Genomic DNA, 16210 nt, shown 5'->3' with positions numbered 1-16210 from the left:
GAAGCTCCTGGGATGGGGGAAGACACCCCAGAGTCCCTGGAGGCATGCAGCCAGGAGCTCTTCTCAAGCCAGGAGGAAAGTACCCAATCGCAGCAGCCAGCAGTTGCAGAAGGACAAGCAGAGGAGCGGGTTACCGGTAAGCGGCTTTTATTTTCTGGGTGGAAATGTTTCTGGAGAGGAAGGGGGGTTATGGCTGCATGCATGCCAGACTAGTAGATGTGGAATAGCCCGTTGATGTGGTCTATCACGTCGCGGTAATCTGCTTCAGTTATCTCAGCAAAAGTTTCATCCAGAGCGTGGGCAATATGCCTGCGCAGGTTTATAGGCAGAGCCACCGTGTCCCTTGTCCCAGTCACGCTGACGCGTCCGCGCCACTGTGCTGCAAGTGGTGGGGGGACCATTTCTGAACACAGGCAAGCCGCATAGGGTCCCGGGCGGAATCCACATTGCTCTAAAAGAGCCTCCCGCTGTTCCCTAGTGACTCGTAGCAGGGAGACATCTTCCAGGATTAACACCTGTGAAAAATGTTGGGAGACTCTTTAGTGAAGAGATAGAGAGATAGTGAAGATCACCCCTGCAGCTGCATCTTCACTCAACCCCTCTATCACTGCAGATTACCCGAAGCAACCAGCTCCCCTCTATCAATCAAGCCCCATTTCTCTATAAGCACCCACCCCTCACTCACCATTTCGTGGCTTCTGTCGTGTTATGCGTGTGGTAAAAGAATGCTAAAGTGAGAACTCCCTCAGTGTAACAATTCATGTCTGGAGATAGTGGATACAATGCTGCCCCTGTTAAATGTTGTCATTTCTGGGTTTCTACAGTGACCTTGACTACTGGACTGAGCAGATGTTCCACAGCACAAAGGCTTCAAAATTTGAGAAAAAATCCCCGAAAGAGCAAAGAGGACATGCTGAAAACTGTTCTTCATCACTCTGCTAGAGAGAGTAAGGAATTGAAGGAGTGGAGAGAGAAGGAAAGCAGGATCCGCAAGAGAAATGCAGTGGCCAAGAGGAAAAGCACAGAGCGGCTGCTAAGCATCCTGTCGCGCCAAGCGGACTCTATCGAGTCACTTGTTGCCATGCAAGCAGAGCACTACCGTGCTACTCTCCCCACCCCCGCCCCAAAGCTTTTTTCCTTGTGCCCCAATGTCAGCTCAAACCACCTTTCCCCAGCATTCAGGTTCTTACCACCACCAGCTGCCTCCAACACCTGTACGTTCCCCAACCAGCCCTGATACCTACCACCACCCTTACCCTCTGCATTCAACCCCCATCACCATGCAGTATATGCACCCTGAAGTGCAGGATTCATTAAACAGCAATCCAGACAGGACATATGCAAACTTGTGACTGTACAGTTCACCAACCCACACCCCTGCCCTCTTGTGTTCATGAAATGTTGTGTGTCTGTCTGTCTGTCAAGGAAGTTTTTTTCTTTTCAATAAAACAATTCTTGGCTTTGAAAACAGTCTTTATTATAGCAGATAGTGAAAGATACCTTAGCCCAGTAAAGAAAGAGGCACTGCAAATCATTTTAGGGATAATAGAATAACAGTGTAAACAGTGCAATTCACTCCCATGCAAGGCAGCAAACATTACTGTTGGCTTTCAGCCTCAAATTCTTCCCTCAAGGCATCCCTAATCCTTGTAGCCCTGTGCTGGGCCTCTCTATTAGCCCTGCTCTCTGGCTGTGCATATTCAGCCTCCAGGACTTGAACCTCGGTGGTCCATGCCTGACTGAATGTTTCACCCTTCCCTTCACAAATATTATGGAGGGTACAGCAAGCGGATATAACCGCGGGGATGCTGCTTTCCCCCAAGTCTAGCTTCCCATACAAGGATCTCCAGCGGGCTTTTAAATGCCCAAAAGCACACTCCACAGTCATTCTGCACCGCTCAGCCTGTAGTTGAACCGGTCCTTGCTCCTGTCAAGCTTCCTGTATAGGGTTTCATGAGCCAAGGCAGTAACGGGTAAGCGGGGTCTCCAAGGATCACACTGGGCATTTCTACGTCCCCTACTGTGATCTTCCTGTCTGGGAAAAAAGTCCCTGCCTGCATCTTCCTGAACAGGCCACTGTTCCGAAGATGCGTGCATCATGCACCTTTCCAGGCCAGCCTGTGTAAATGTCAATGAAACGCCGCGGTGATCCACAAGCGCCTGGAGAACCATAGAGAAATACCCCTTACAATTAACGTACTCTGATGCCAGGTGGGGCCCAGAATAGGAATATGCGTCCATCTATCGCCTCCACAGTTAGGGAAACCCATTTGTGCAAAGCCATCCACAATGTCCTGCACGCTCCCCAGAGTCACGGTCTTTCTTAGCAGGATGCGATTAATTGCCTTGCAAACTTGCATCAAAAGCGATTCCAACGGTCGACTTTCCCACTCCAAACTGGTTCCCGACCGACCGGTAGCTGTCTGGAGTTGCCAGCTTCCAGATTGCAATAGCCACCCGCTTTTCCACCGTCAGGGCAGCTCTCAATCTTGTGTCCTTGCGCCGCAGAGTGGGGGCGAGCTCAGCACACAGTCCCATGAAAGTGGCTTTTCTCATACGAAAGTTCTGCAGCCACTGCTCGTCATCCCAGACTTCCATAACGCTGTGATCCCACCACTCAGTGCTTGTTTCCGAGCCCAAAGCGGCGTTCAATGGTGCTGAGCATTTCCGTGAATGCCACAAGCACTTTAGTGTCACACGCAGCAGGCGAATCGATATCGATATCATCGTCAGACTCCTCACTGTCACTTTGGAGCTGAAGGAATAGCTCGACTGCCAAACGTGTTGTGCTGGCGACACTCATCAGCACAGTCCTCAGCAGCTCGGGCTCCATTTGCCACAGAAATCGCGATTCACACAGAGAGTAAAACAGAAAGACACTCACAATGGCGCCAAACGTTGCCGGAAAGAGTGAATGCTGGGATGTGAAGCGATGCACCACGGGGCGTTGGCACACAGGAAGCGGAATGACCCGCAGACTTCCTTCCCCTTCCCACAATACTCAGCGCCAAAATGGGACGAGGTGCTCTGTGGGATAGCTGCCCACAATGCACCTCTCAATACAGCGCTGGAGAGTGCTGCAAGTGTGGCCACACTGCAGCGCTGGTAGCTGTCAGTGTGGCCACACTCCAGCGCTGGCCCTACACAGCTGCATGACCAGCGCTGTAACTCCCAGCGCTGCAACTTGTAAGTGTAGCCAAGCCCTTAGTAGTGGAATGAGCAGAGCTAAGATAGTCCAGGATGCTATTATGCAAGTGTCATATTTAGTATAACCAAAACCAACAGTTTATCTGCCCCAACCATGGCTTGTGGTGACTATACAGCCATGACTCACTCAGTTTATAAAACCCAGACTTGGGAGTAAGCCACCCACAGTCTAGGCATGTTTGCACAATCTGTGTAGCAGTGGTTTTCAGATGCAGTAATAGATTCTACTTAAAATCATAACAACATTAGAAAGTTGTAATATGTTGGTGTACTAATGAATGTTACAATTGGTTCTGTAGCGGGGTGAACACCCACTCCAGTCTGGAAGGGGTTGAAAAAGCCCTGTAGAGGGCTGGGGCTGGGCAAGGGAGTAAAACCCTGGCTGATTGGGAGAAGTGGCTGCAGCTGGCACCACGCCCCAAACTAAGCAACTGGGCCTTATAAGAAGGCCAGGGAAGCCAGAGGGAGCAGTCTCTCTCTGACTGGAGAGAGAGACAGGCCTGGCTGCTGGGGAACTCACCCAGGGGACCTAGAGGGAGGCAGGGCTGGGGAAAGGCCGTAGGAGCTGGGAAGCCCTAGGCCAGCAACTCCCCAGGCTGCAGGGCCTAGTTCTAGGTCTCCTAGGTATTGGGCTTGCAGAGGGGCAGCCGGAGGGTGGGTAAAGGCAGCCAGTCCAAACCCCTTGTTGCCTGTGATGATTGGCTGATAGATTGCAGTCCGCCCCAGGGCATGGGGGCTAAACAGAGACTGGCAGTAGCCACAACTGAGGCAACGTGGGGATAGGGGGTGGGGAAACCCAGTAAGACTGTGGGGTACTGCAGGAGGCGGAACCCTGAGATAAGGGCACTGGGGTCCTGGGAGGGACACGGGGGCCAACGGCAAGCAGATCACTGGCCTGCAGAGGGCAATCCTGTGTCGAAGAGCTAATTCCCGAGGACAACCAGCGGGAGGCGCTGCAGGGGTGAGTCTGCGCTGTACTACAGTTCACACACAGAGTTTCCAGGAATTACGTTAGCGACAAACATACTACATTAACCTAGAAAAGACATAGTCATTCAAGCAATTTGCAACATTGCAGAGTCAATTAGCTGTCAGAAATTTAAAGCACTTAAGACTCTCAAACCATTTGGCATTTTCAGATCACATTTTGTTTTGCATTTGTTGACAGCAAAGCCACCTAACTACATGTATGTAGCTCTAAAGCCTGTACATTTTTTGTTTTAAAAGCACCAATACCATAACATAGACATTTATTAAGGAACCCTTCCAGTCAGTGATGGAGATACTCAGTAACGAACTCTGGATTATCAGACTCAGTTGTATCATATTAGTAATCCTAAAATTAATTTATCTATTATCATGCTATATTCCCCTTCTACTACAAATTTTAATGCGTTAGGAAGTCAAGTTCTTTTTCAAGTCAAGATCATTTAGCAAAAGGAGATTACAATATGAGAAATCCAGATTTTACATGTTAAGTGGTAGAGTTTTCTGTTACCTTAGTGAATTACTTTAATCTGTTAATTTATTTCTTTAAGCGATGAAGATATAAAATGCAAGTTAAAGAGTTAATACAATTTATGCTATCAGCATTCTTAAAGCTCAAGTACCCACTGTTGTGTAAGCACTAAGTAGTGTAAGTAACTCAGTCTGTCACCTGTGGCTTGTGTTATAAGATATCATTTGCTCTCATGCCCACTCACTAGAAGCACGTCATCACATCTAACTAGCTCCTTCTTTAGCTTTTAAGACCTACACACTCGCCTTTGAAGATAATTATGCATCCACTTCAAGAGATATACTATTGTACTTACGGATTCCTTCAAACTGATCTGGGCATTTAACGGAGCGGAACAGACCAGCAATCCAGTCCAGAGGCAAACAAGATCTGGATGTTATCCCACAGCAGAGCACTGGTGAAATAAAAACACTGTAAGGATTCCATCTAAAGACACACAGTTTAATAACTGTAAGAGAAATAACCTTACATCACGACACCATTGTTCAGAACGAAAGCAATACTAAGTTAACAAAGAAAGGCAGCATGAAATTTGACACTCAAGTGCCCCATACATGGGTGAGTGGCAGAGTGAAGTTGGCAGCAAGCCAACATGGTCTACTTTGTAGTATTTAGTTACTACTCTGTTACTGCAGTGCAAAACACTTCAATCTAAGAACCTCCAAGTATTGCAAAGCTACAACTGTTTATTCATTACTCCTGGGGATAATCACATGCACAATGCAGGTAGGTAAACAGGGAAAGATTATTACTGATCACCAACTACCAGTAATTATGGTATCACTATTTCAATTTACCAAGATGTTACAATTTTCTACCAATCCTTACATGGTAATCTAAGTGAAGTTTTGGGTATGGTCAGTCATTTTTAGCCATTTAGAACTTGCTTGCTTGCTAGTTTCTTTCAAAATGCAAAAGGCATTTGTTCTCATTAACTTCAAAGTCTGTGAGAAGTTCAAAAATTACAGTATTTGAACAAGAGCATAACAAAGAACTTATTTTAAGTGTCATGTTTTATTCCTATTTAACTCAGTTGAAAATTGAGGTCACCAAGCTACAACTGAGTATAAGCAATTGAGAGCACATGGTTATAGTGGAGCGAATGAAAGAATAAATATCTCAACTAAGTGAAATCATACCTCCAATCCATGATCGTGCTAGAATATTGGAATTTTTGCTCACTGATCAGAAAAGTCATTGTCTACAGTTTAGGTCCTTATCTCATAGACTCACAGACTTTAAGGCCAGAAGGGACCGTTGTGATCAAGTCAGATGTCCTGCACACTGAGGTTCTATGGCCTGCACTCACCCACTCCAGTAGTATACCCATAACCTCTAGCTAAGTTCCCGAAGTCCTCAAATCATGATTTAAAGACTTCACGTTACACAGAAACCACCATTTATTCTAGTTTAAACCTACAAGTTACCCATGCCCAGTGCTGCAGAGGAAGGCAAAAAACCCTTAGGGTGTCTGCCAATCTGATCTTAAGGAAAATTCCTTCCCAACCCACCTGCCAGACACCTGAGAGAGAATTCTCTGTAGTAACTCAGAGCCCTGCCCATCTAGTCTCTCATCTCAGGCTGCTGCGGATATTGGCTACTAGCAGTTGTGGATGGCCACATGCCTTGTAGGCAACCTCATCATACCAACCTCTCCAATATCTCTATCATGCTCAGCCTTGAAGCCAGTTTGTTTTTTTCCCCTTCACTTCTGCCCTTGGAAGGCTGTTCCAGAAGTTCAATCATCGGATGGTCAGAAACCTTCGTCTAATTTCAAGCCCAAACTTTTTGATGGCCAGTTTATAGCCATTTGTTCTTGTCAACATTGGCGCTTAACTCCTCTCCCTCCTCAGTGTTTATCTCACTTATTTATTTAGAGAGAGCAATCATAGCCTCCCACCCCAACCTTCATTTTGTTAGGCTAAACAAGCCAAGCTCATTCATAGCCACATCTCATTGGCAGCTCATAGTCATCCTGTGATTGACCAAAGCACCCAGGTTTTTCTTCTCCTCTGTTGCTTCCAACTGATAAATCCCCAGTTTACAGCAAAAATTATTGTTGCTGGTCCCTAAGTGCATGACCTTGCACTTTGCACTATCAAATTTCATCCCACTTCTATTTCTCCAGTTTTCAAGATAATCCACATTTTCGTATATGATATTCCGGTCCTCCTCCATATTGGCAATACCTCCCAATTTTCTGTCATCTGCTAATTTTATTAGCACACTGTTTGGGTTTGACTTGCACCTTGGATGTAGTCATTTCTATTTTCATATCCTCATTTTCCAGCCAGCTACTGCTCCTAAGCATCTCATTACTCTTATTAAAAATTAAGGCAAAATATTTGTTTAGGTATTCGGCCATGCCTAGATTATCTTTAATCTCCATTCCTTTCTCAGTGCTTAGAGGTCCCAGTTCTTCTTTATTTGTTTTCCTTTTATTTATGTGGCTACAGAACCTTTTACTGTTGATTTTAATTTCCTTGCATGGTCCAACTCTGCTTGGCTTTTGGCGGTTCTCACTTTATCCCTGCACTTTCTGACCTCCAAGAGGTAGCTTTTCTTGCTGATCCCTCACATCTCCCATTCCTTGTAGACTTTCTGCTTTCTCTTAACTTGTTTGAGATGCTTGCTAATCCAGCTTGGTCTGCAACCCATTCCTACAAATTATTTCTCCTTGCTTGAAATGCAGGCATCAGATATTTTAAGTCAAAATTGCAGAAACTAATTCCAAGCCTCTTCCATGTTCAGATCCTTGTTCTTCAGTCCAGTCCACTTCCATAACTCATTTCCTATTTTTTTTTTTTTAAGTTTGACCTTTTGAAATCAAGGATCCTAGTTGCTGACCTATTTTTGTTTATCCTTCCATTTAGTTTAAACTTAGTTAGCTCATAATCATTCAAACCAAGGTTGCCCTCTACAACCAGTTCTTCTATAGAAGTCCTCGCTACTTATCAACACTCAAACTGAAATAGCATCACCTCTTGTTTGGTGACTATTTGGTGCAGAAATCTGACAGCTATCACATCCAGGAATACCTGGGCCCTACCACTTGTCCTCCAATCTATATCTGAGAAATTGAAGTCTCCCATAATCACAAAATTCCCAGTAGTATTTATTTCATTAAAAATGTGAACGAGGTGTCTATCCAGATCCCAGAGTCTGTAGCAGAACGCAAGCACTATTCCAGTGGAACCGGTTAGCTTTCTTCCCCAAAGTGATTTTGACCCAGTTTCTGTTTTATCCATTCCATCGCTTCTAAATTTCTTTACATTCTACCTCATCAGTAATATACAATGCTATTCCACCACCTTTATCTTTACTTCTGGCTTTCCTATACAGCACATACCCTCAATACCTGAATTCCAGTCATAACTACAATTCCATCACATTTCTGTTAGCCCTATAATATTAAACTTCATGGTCTCAAACTTTAAAGTCCAGCTCTAGCACATTTTACTTCCTCCTGCTGTGTAGAAGGAATAGTTACTGAAGGAAGCACAGAGGGGACACCTCATGCTGTTAAACGAGGGCCTTGGTGCTGGGACAAATATGAGCTTAAGCTGCAGGGCAGGCAGGGGGAGGAGAGAGGAAACCATAAAGAATTATGCTGATTAACAGGAAGCCTTTGCGAAGCACAGCGTAGCAAGGATACAGAGTAGTAAAACCACACAAAGAATTGACATACACAGCAGCTTGATTTCAAGACAAGATTCCCAAAAGTAAACAAACTAATTTGGAATGCCTGACCGAAGCAACAAAACCAGCCTAGTGTTCCAATTTCTGATGAGGTCTGCACAGGTATACATAGTGTTTCTTCTGTTCACTGCTAGTTGATTTCTTTTCCTCCCCATAGCTACAATGAATGCACTTGTACAATATTCTGTTTTGAGTTTGTTTTACAAAATTTCACACACACACACACACACACACACACACACACACACACACACAGTATCTAGGAAGTGAAGTCATTTATTTGTTGTGAAACTATAGCAGCCACTATTACTGTTCATTTTTTAGCACTGTAGCTCATCTGTGTAGTAACGTTGCTGTCTGATTAGATGTGCAACCATTCACATCATGAATGCTTGCCCTCTGACACAGTAAAATAACTTGGCCTAGTATTGCAAAGCTAATCCAACATCAGAGCAGTTCACAAAACAAAGATAGTGATTTATGTTTGTTATGTTCATTTGTTTTCCATTGCTTTTAGAACAATGAACAGTGTCAATAGTTTAACCTTCAGTTTTAAGCCTGTATAAGTTTAGGTATCACATTCAGACCAGGTGGAGGGAATTACAGTGTTGTCAACTTGCAGTTTTATTGGGAGTCTTGAAAGTTTGGCCAGAGCTAGCGTCATCTCATGATGACACAAGAAGCACTAGCCCTCTTGTAAATTTCAGCCCTGCCTGGGGGAACTCTTTGATTGCCCTCTCCTGGGAAAGAGCAGCCAATCATGGTTTCTGCAGGAAGCAGGTAAAGTTCTCTGCCCTAGCAGACACCATTCTCAAGGAGGGAAAGGGCCACAGAGCCCCACAGCTAAGGGCAGATCCTTCTCCTTCCTCCCCACTAAGTTGTTCCCTTGTACTACCCTTTTACATTTAAGACCATGAAAGAGACTAAAACCTTGAGCCAAACAACTAAGTAAAAAAAAAAATCATCAGTCCTGAAACATGATGTATCAAGACACTGAACAAATGTTTGCAATTATAAACTAAGGCAATACACAGTGACTTGCCATAAAAGGATCAGCATGAGCTCAAGTTTCCATCAATTCCTACAATATCAGATGCTAGCTTGCTTGTTATCAAAGAGATGTTCTGTACCCTTTCCAGCATTCATGATAAAGGCAGTCTTGATCCTTGGATGCAACTGGATTCAGCGTAATGCAAACATTCAGTTTGTGCTCTATCCTTCCTTCCTGCCATACCACCTCAATTTCTCATGCCAGCAGAAGTAGCCTTTCCTTACAAGCAATGCCATTCATTTTATCACTGAATCTATGATATGCCAACAGAAGAGACCCAACTTGTGTAGCACGTATTTTATGAAAACACTAACAATGGCCCGTTCTCTTTTCCATTCCAAGACACTAAAATCACTGTTTTAAAATGGTCTCACAAAGGTAACTGTCTGGAAATCCAACGAGATTACTCTAGCTAAAGTGCTCAGTAGTCACAAGCTGTAACACATCAGAGCTATAGTAGCTGCAGAGCAACAGCCAGATGTTGGTTGCCCTATGGATTTGGGCTAAACAGTTGTCACATCTGCTGCTGTGCTGCCAAGAGTTGTCCCCACTAAGATCAAGGTACAAGCCATCTGCCACTTAGTTCATGAACTTGGGCAAGTCACTGAAATTCTGTGCCACGCATAAAATGGAGACATTATCCTGCTTCAAAAACTTGTTAGGCCCGCACACGCGCTGTTCCTCCTCATGATGCACCACTAGGCCAGTCAGCACGCACAGGCCAATCCCCCTCGGTTCCTTCCCTACCACAGAGTCATTGACAAGAACTCCAAAGTAGAGGGGAGGCGGATGGGTTGTGGAGCACCCATAGGGGGACACATCTCTAAGAACCACTGTTACTGCACAAGGTGACTAACTTCTTCTTTGAGTAGTGTCCCTAGAGGTGCTCCAATGTAGGCAACTCCCGAGCAGTACCCCTGCTGAAGGGCTGGGGTTTTGGAGTCAGATCAGTTACAGATGACAGCACTGTGCAGGCGAAGATGGCATCGGAGGCGGAATCCCCAGTGCTTGCATAATGTTCTGCGAAGGTGTGGACTGACGCCCACGTCACCACTCTACAGATCTCTGAGATAGGAGCCTTCTTGAAGAAGGCGACAGATGAGGAGATCGACCTTGTGGAGTGTGTACAAATAGTATCTGGAGGGGTCATATTGTGAACTTGGTAACGTCTGATATAGTTCAAGACCCACTTAGAAAAATCTTTGGGCTGACATTGCTGAGCCCTTGGATCTTTCTGCAATGGAAAGGAAAAGCCTGGGGGTCTTCCTGAAGGCATTCCTCCTGTCCAGGTAGAAAGCTCCAGCTCTCCTGACATCTAGAGGGTGTAATACAGCCTCCCTGTAGCTTGGGAGAGAAGGTTGAACAATGAATCAATTGGTTCTTGTGAAATGGGGAGACTATCTTAGGAATCAATTTTGAATATGGTCTGAGTATAACCTTGTCCCAAAAGAATACCATGTAGGAAGGGATGTGCCCGCAGAACCGCTATTTCTCCTATTCTTTGGCCAAAGTAATCGCTATCAGGAAGGCCATTTTCATTGAGAGGTACGTAAGCAAATCGGTGACCATGGGTTCGAAGAGAGACCTACTCAGTCCTTTCAGTACCAGATTTAAGTCCCTGATGGGTGTAGGAAGCCAAGGTTGTGGGAATAGGTTAACTCTACCCTTGAGGAATCTTTTGGTAGTCGGGTGCGACAGCACTGAGTATCCCTCTACTAGATGATGGAAGGCTAGATGAACTCAAAGAGCTTAGAGACAGGCCTGATCTTTTTAGGACCAGTACATATAGTTTAAGCTGTGTGGAAGAGTCATGGAGGTCAGGGAGATTTGTTGGGAAATACACCAAATCTGAAACGTGGACCATTTTTGTAGGTAAGTATTTTGTGTCAAAGACTTTCTACTGTGTAATAATACCTCTTGAACTTCCATCAAACAGGAGCTTTCTAGGTGTCTGAGACAAGAAGAAGCCAGGCCTTGAGGTGGAGAATCACCAGGTTGGGATGTATGGTACATCCTCTGTTCTGCGAAAGGAGGTACGTAGTGACTGGAAGAGAGATCAGCAGGCACGTCGCAAACTGTTACAGGTAAGGGTACCAGGTCTGTCTTGGCCAAGTAGGAGCCATCAGAGGGACGTGTGCTCCATCTCTCTTTATTTTCAGAAGGACCTTCAATAGTGTGGGGAAAGGAGAAAAAGGCATGAAAAAAGTCCGTGTCCCAGGGGAGGAGGAGAGCGTCATCTAGGGAATGTTGTCCTATCCCCGCTGTGGAACAATAGCATGAACATTTCTTGTTCAGGTAAGTGGTGAACAAGTCTGTGGTCAGACTGAATAGATTGCGAAGTACTACTGGATCAAGTTCCTACTCGTCATGTGAGAATTTGTGACTGAAAAGGTCTGCTATCAAGTTCAGTGTACCTGGAAGGTAGGCTGCCAACAGTGTGATGTTGTGGGAGACCATTCCATAATCTGATCACTCAAAGGGAGGGTGACCGAGCTCCCCCGTGTCAATTTATTTAAAACATGCAAGCTATGTTGTCTGTTAGGACTCTCATGTGTGACCCTTTGATCAGCAGGGCGAAGTGGGTGCAAGTATTCCTGACTGCCCTTAGCTCAAGGAGGTTGATGTGAAGGGATAGCTCCGTGGGTGACCATTTGCCTTGTGTCATAAGTCCATTTAGATGTGCACCGCAGCCTATGCGTGATGCATCGGTAGTGAGAAGCAATGACAGTGGGTTTTGTGAGGAGATCCCTTTGCAAATGTTGCTTGGGTCTCTCCACCAGTCTTGGTAGATTTTTACCCTGGTGGGTAGTGACAGGGATTTGTCTAATCTGTCCCTGTTTGGTCTGTAAACTGAGCTGAACCATATCTGAAGACACCACATGTGAAGGCTGGTATGCGGTATTACCAGTGTGCCCGTTACCATATGCCCCAAGAGTTATAGGCAATGTCTGGCTGATATTTGTGGCTTGTTTTGAACTGTCTTTGTGAGCATAGTCCAAGAGAGAGATCTGTGCTGAGGTAGAAGGGCTTTGGTCCATAGAGTTTCAAGGTCAGAGCCTATCAACTCCAGGTGCTGCACTAGAGTGAGGATTTATTTCTGGTCATTGATCTGTAGGCTCAGTTCTGTAAACATGGGCACTGCAGCTTTGGCGACTCAGTGAGCCTCTTGAAAAGACCAGGCTCTGAGGAAGCAATCATCCACATAAGGGTAAATCATGACCCCTTGGGAGTGAAGTGGGAACCCACCACTGAGAGAACCTTGGAAAATTCTCTCAGGGCTGATGATAGCCTGAAGGAGAGCACCCTATACTGGCAGCGGTCAATCTGAGAAATCACCTCAGAGTCGGTAGGACTGAGATATGAAAGTAGGCATCCTGAAAGTTGAGGGCTGAAAACCAGACTCCCTGTTCCAATACTGGAATGATCGTTGCTAGAGTGACCATCCTGAATTTTTGAGCCTTGACAAACTTGTTGAGAGCTCTGAGATCTAGTATGGGTCTCCAACTTCCCTTCATCTTAGGTATTAGGAAATAACAAGAGTAGAGCCCTTGGCCTTGTAGATGTTGAAGTACTGGTTCTATGGCTCCCAACTGGAGATGATCTACCTCTTGTCATAGTAAAGTCTCATGAGAAGGGTCCCTGAAGAGGGACAGGGAAGGATGTTGTGGAGGCGGCACAGAGGTAAAATGGATAGAGTACCCTTTGCGAATTATCTTTAAGACCCATTGGTCCGAAGTTATGCATTCTCAGGTGCTGCGGAATGCTTCCAGATGGTAACCAATTGAGTGGACAGTGGTGGTTGGTTGTTGCAGTTGTGGGGAGTGGTCTATCGCCACCTCAACCAACATGTTAAAATTGGTGTTTGGACCTGGTTGGCTGGGACAAAGAAGATTGCAGGACAGGAAGTTTACATCTTGAAAATTTAGTCTTCTTCCTCTGTGGCATGTAGGAGTGTTGAGCCGGGTATTGGGAGGTGCATGGCTCATGCTGGAGCTGCGGACTAAATATTCTGTTCTGGCTTGACATGTGCATGCCCAGTGAAGGGAAAGGCTCAAGAATCCTTCAAGGTGTGAAGAGAAGCATCGAGCTTAGTGTCCTCAAAGAGAAGAGTTTCAACAGTTGACTGTACCTCCTTTGAGAAGCCCAACAGAGCCAAGAAGCACACCGCATCACCGCCACTGCGGAGCTGGAGCTGGCTGTAATGTCAGCTGCATTGAGGGCAGATTGTAGCACTGTCTTTACTACTAGCTGACCCTCCTGAATGATGGCCTTAAATTGGTCCTGATGAGACTCAGGCAGCTGTTCAATAAAATCGTTCAGTTTTGAACAGTTTTACATAGTCATATTTCACCATGAGGACTTGGTAACTGGCCATTCGAAACTGAAGCGTGGCCAAGGAGTATACCTTCCTCCCAAAGAGGTCCAGACGCTTCCAGTCCCTATCGTAGGAAGCCCAAGAGGTATGGGGCCAGTAAGCAGCCATGGAGTTCCAGTATGAGCACTGGGGTGGAGGTGGCATAGAGCCCAGTAGGGGTACCCCTGGTTGACTGTACCAGAATGACGGCAGTGGGGCCATATGAGAATATGCCTGGGGGCCCTGTTGGTATTCGGCACTGTAGGGAGCCTGGGAGGAGTACTAAGATACCCCCTCCTCTGGTTTGCTATCCGAGTCCATACTAGAGAGTGAGGGAGCATGGCAGGGTAGTGGGGAAGACTCTTATGCCAGACAAAGATTTGGTGCAGAGGTCTGGTACCAAGAAGAGAAGACTCTGACCTGTTATATGGAGGTCCCTCGCTTGCTGGAATTTCGGTCGTGTCAACCAGCTTGATGCCACTGGCAGTGCTGGGGAGGACAGAAATCTTGCCCACACTGGACGTTCAGGCGCCATAGTAGACTTTCTTGAGCTGTAGGTACCGGGCTTGGTCTGTCTCATTACCGAGGGTACTGAGGATATCATGCAGAAATAGTCTACAGCTAGCTCGTGGCTCACTGTGAGGCCTTCCCCTCTCTTTTTTGATTTATGAGGTCAGCGGCTGATTTCTTCACCCCATAGCCCTTGATGTTTAGGACTGTGGGGAAGACCAATGTCTGTCTGGTAACTCTTGGCACAGGTCCATAGAGGGTCTGAGGGCAATTTCCATTTATGTATTGTTTTGCCTCAGCTTTCTGTCCTTGCGAGACTGAGGTCTAAGCTGCTAGCAGAGAGCACACTTTTGAGGGATGTGTCCTTCCCTGAGGCAACCAATTCACTGTGAATGCATGTCTGCAATGGGGATAGCATGGGCTGCACAAAAGACACTTCTTGAAGCCCAGGGAATCGGTTATGCCCTGGTGGGAAGAAGGGCCCCCAACAAGAAAGGGTGGAAGAAAAAAAAATGTTTTTTAAACTATTTATTTATTTATTTATTTATTTAGGAAAATAAGAGACACTAAAATAACTAGTACTAAAAACTAAGCTCTACATTACAAAAGTAAGGTTGAGACAATAGTCATTAACAGACTGCTAATAGCTCTGTCTCTAGCCGGGGCAGTTGAGAAAAAACAGGGTGGGGGGGTGTTGTGCACTCACTGGCCTTGTGGCACAGCACTAGGAGAGAACGCATGTGCGGGCCAACAGACAATGCTACCGAAGTTCTCCAATCAGCAGTGCAGAAACGCAAGCACACCTACAGTGGAACACCCATAGGGACACTACTCAAAGAAGAAACAAGATAACTACGAAATGCTTTATGAGGCAAGTGCTGACATTACAGAAATAACCAGCGTAAACCAGGAGAAAGAAAATACATTTTGTAATAAGAAGTGTAACACTGAACTAAATGAGGGTGTTGCCCTAAAAAAAGGTGTTTCACTGGTGAAAGGTCACCCAAGTGAATAACAGATGGCAAAGGTGCTGGAAAAAGAGGTGGGGGGAGGAGGGTGCTGCCGCACCCCTGGGCTTGAAGTGGGTTCCATTATATACAGGGTTTATAGTTTGATTCAGTGGCTCTCAGCACCCCCACTATAAAATTGTTTCACCACCCCTGACAGATGGTGTATGATAATTTCAGGATTTAATAGGATCTGTACAAGCCAAACATTGAAATTATGTCTAGTATAAGTTGTTGCGAGCACTTATGCAGTTGACTTGCTATTTAAGTGAAGCCAGCGAAGCAAGCTTAGTCAAATATTTTTTTCAGCCAGCCCAAGTGCTTTCACACTGTCAAAAGTTATTGTGAGCATCTCTCACTGACCAGCTGGACTGCAGAGCAGCAATGAAGATTTCCAGGACTAAACTCTTGAAACTACATGACGCCTTCCACAATGGAGACCTTTCACATAGGAAACCAAGTTTTCCCTAATATGACTAGTGACCATTCAGTCTTTGGATACTTAACACTTCATAGGGGTCCTGATTTTCTGAGTGCAGGTGATCACCATGTTGATGAGTCAGATCTCTTTAAAGCATCTCATGCTGGGCATCGAAAAATTGAGGCCCTCCATCACTAGAAACATTGAGGCCCTCCATCACTTGGAAAACCTTAGCCAGGGAACTTAAGTGTTGAGTCAACTGCTGGGTAACAAATTCAATCAAAAGGCACCCAGATTATGCAGAAAATAGCTTTATGCCACAGAGCCCAAACAAGGAGAGAAGCCATCCTGAATACACTTCTTTCCAACAATAAGCAACTGCTAGAACAGGGAAACTTGTAACTGTTACCTTTTTGTGTTACCCAGCTTTCAGCAAAGGGTT

General features: G+C 45.5%; 1 protein-coding gene and 1 long non-coding RNA gene across 3 annotated transcripts in view; one reads left to right on the top strand and one right to left on the bottom strand.

Annotated features, from left to right (window-relative positions):
• TLN2 (talin 2) overlaps positions 1-16210 on the bottom strand; it is a 355208-nt gene that overhangs the window by 291101 nt on the left and 47897 nt on the right. For both annotated transcript variants that reach the window (XM_039491188.1, XM_039491190.1), the window contains one exon: positions 5022-5120. The gene's annotated coding sequence lies outside the window, so the exon portion shown is untranslated. Of the gene's footprint in view, positions 1-5021; positions 5121-16210 lie in introns of those variants that run through there.
• LOC120373182 lies at positions 11428-13660 on the top strand. Its single transcript, XR_005585434.1, has 3 exons — positions 11428-11560; positions 11636-11771; positions 13515-13660. It is a non-coding gene; the product is annotated as an uncharacterized LOC120373182 (long non-coding RNA).

The sequence above is a fragment of the Mauremys reevesii genome, linkage group 10, assembly GCF_016161935.1.
Source record: "Mauremys reevesii isolate NIE-2019 linkage group 10, ASM1616193v1, whole genome shotgun sequence".
NCBI classification, from domain to species: domain Eukaryota; kingdom Metazoa; phylum Chordata; order Testudines; family Geoemydidae; genus Mauremys; species Mauremys reevesii.
The sequence above is the reverse complement of the archived record's forward strand: the minus strand, read 5'-3'. Positions and strand labels throughout refer to the sequence as shown.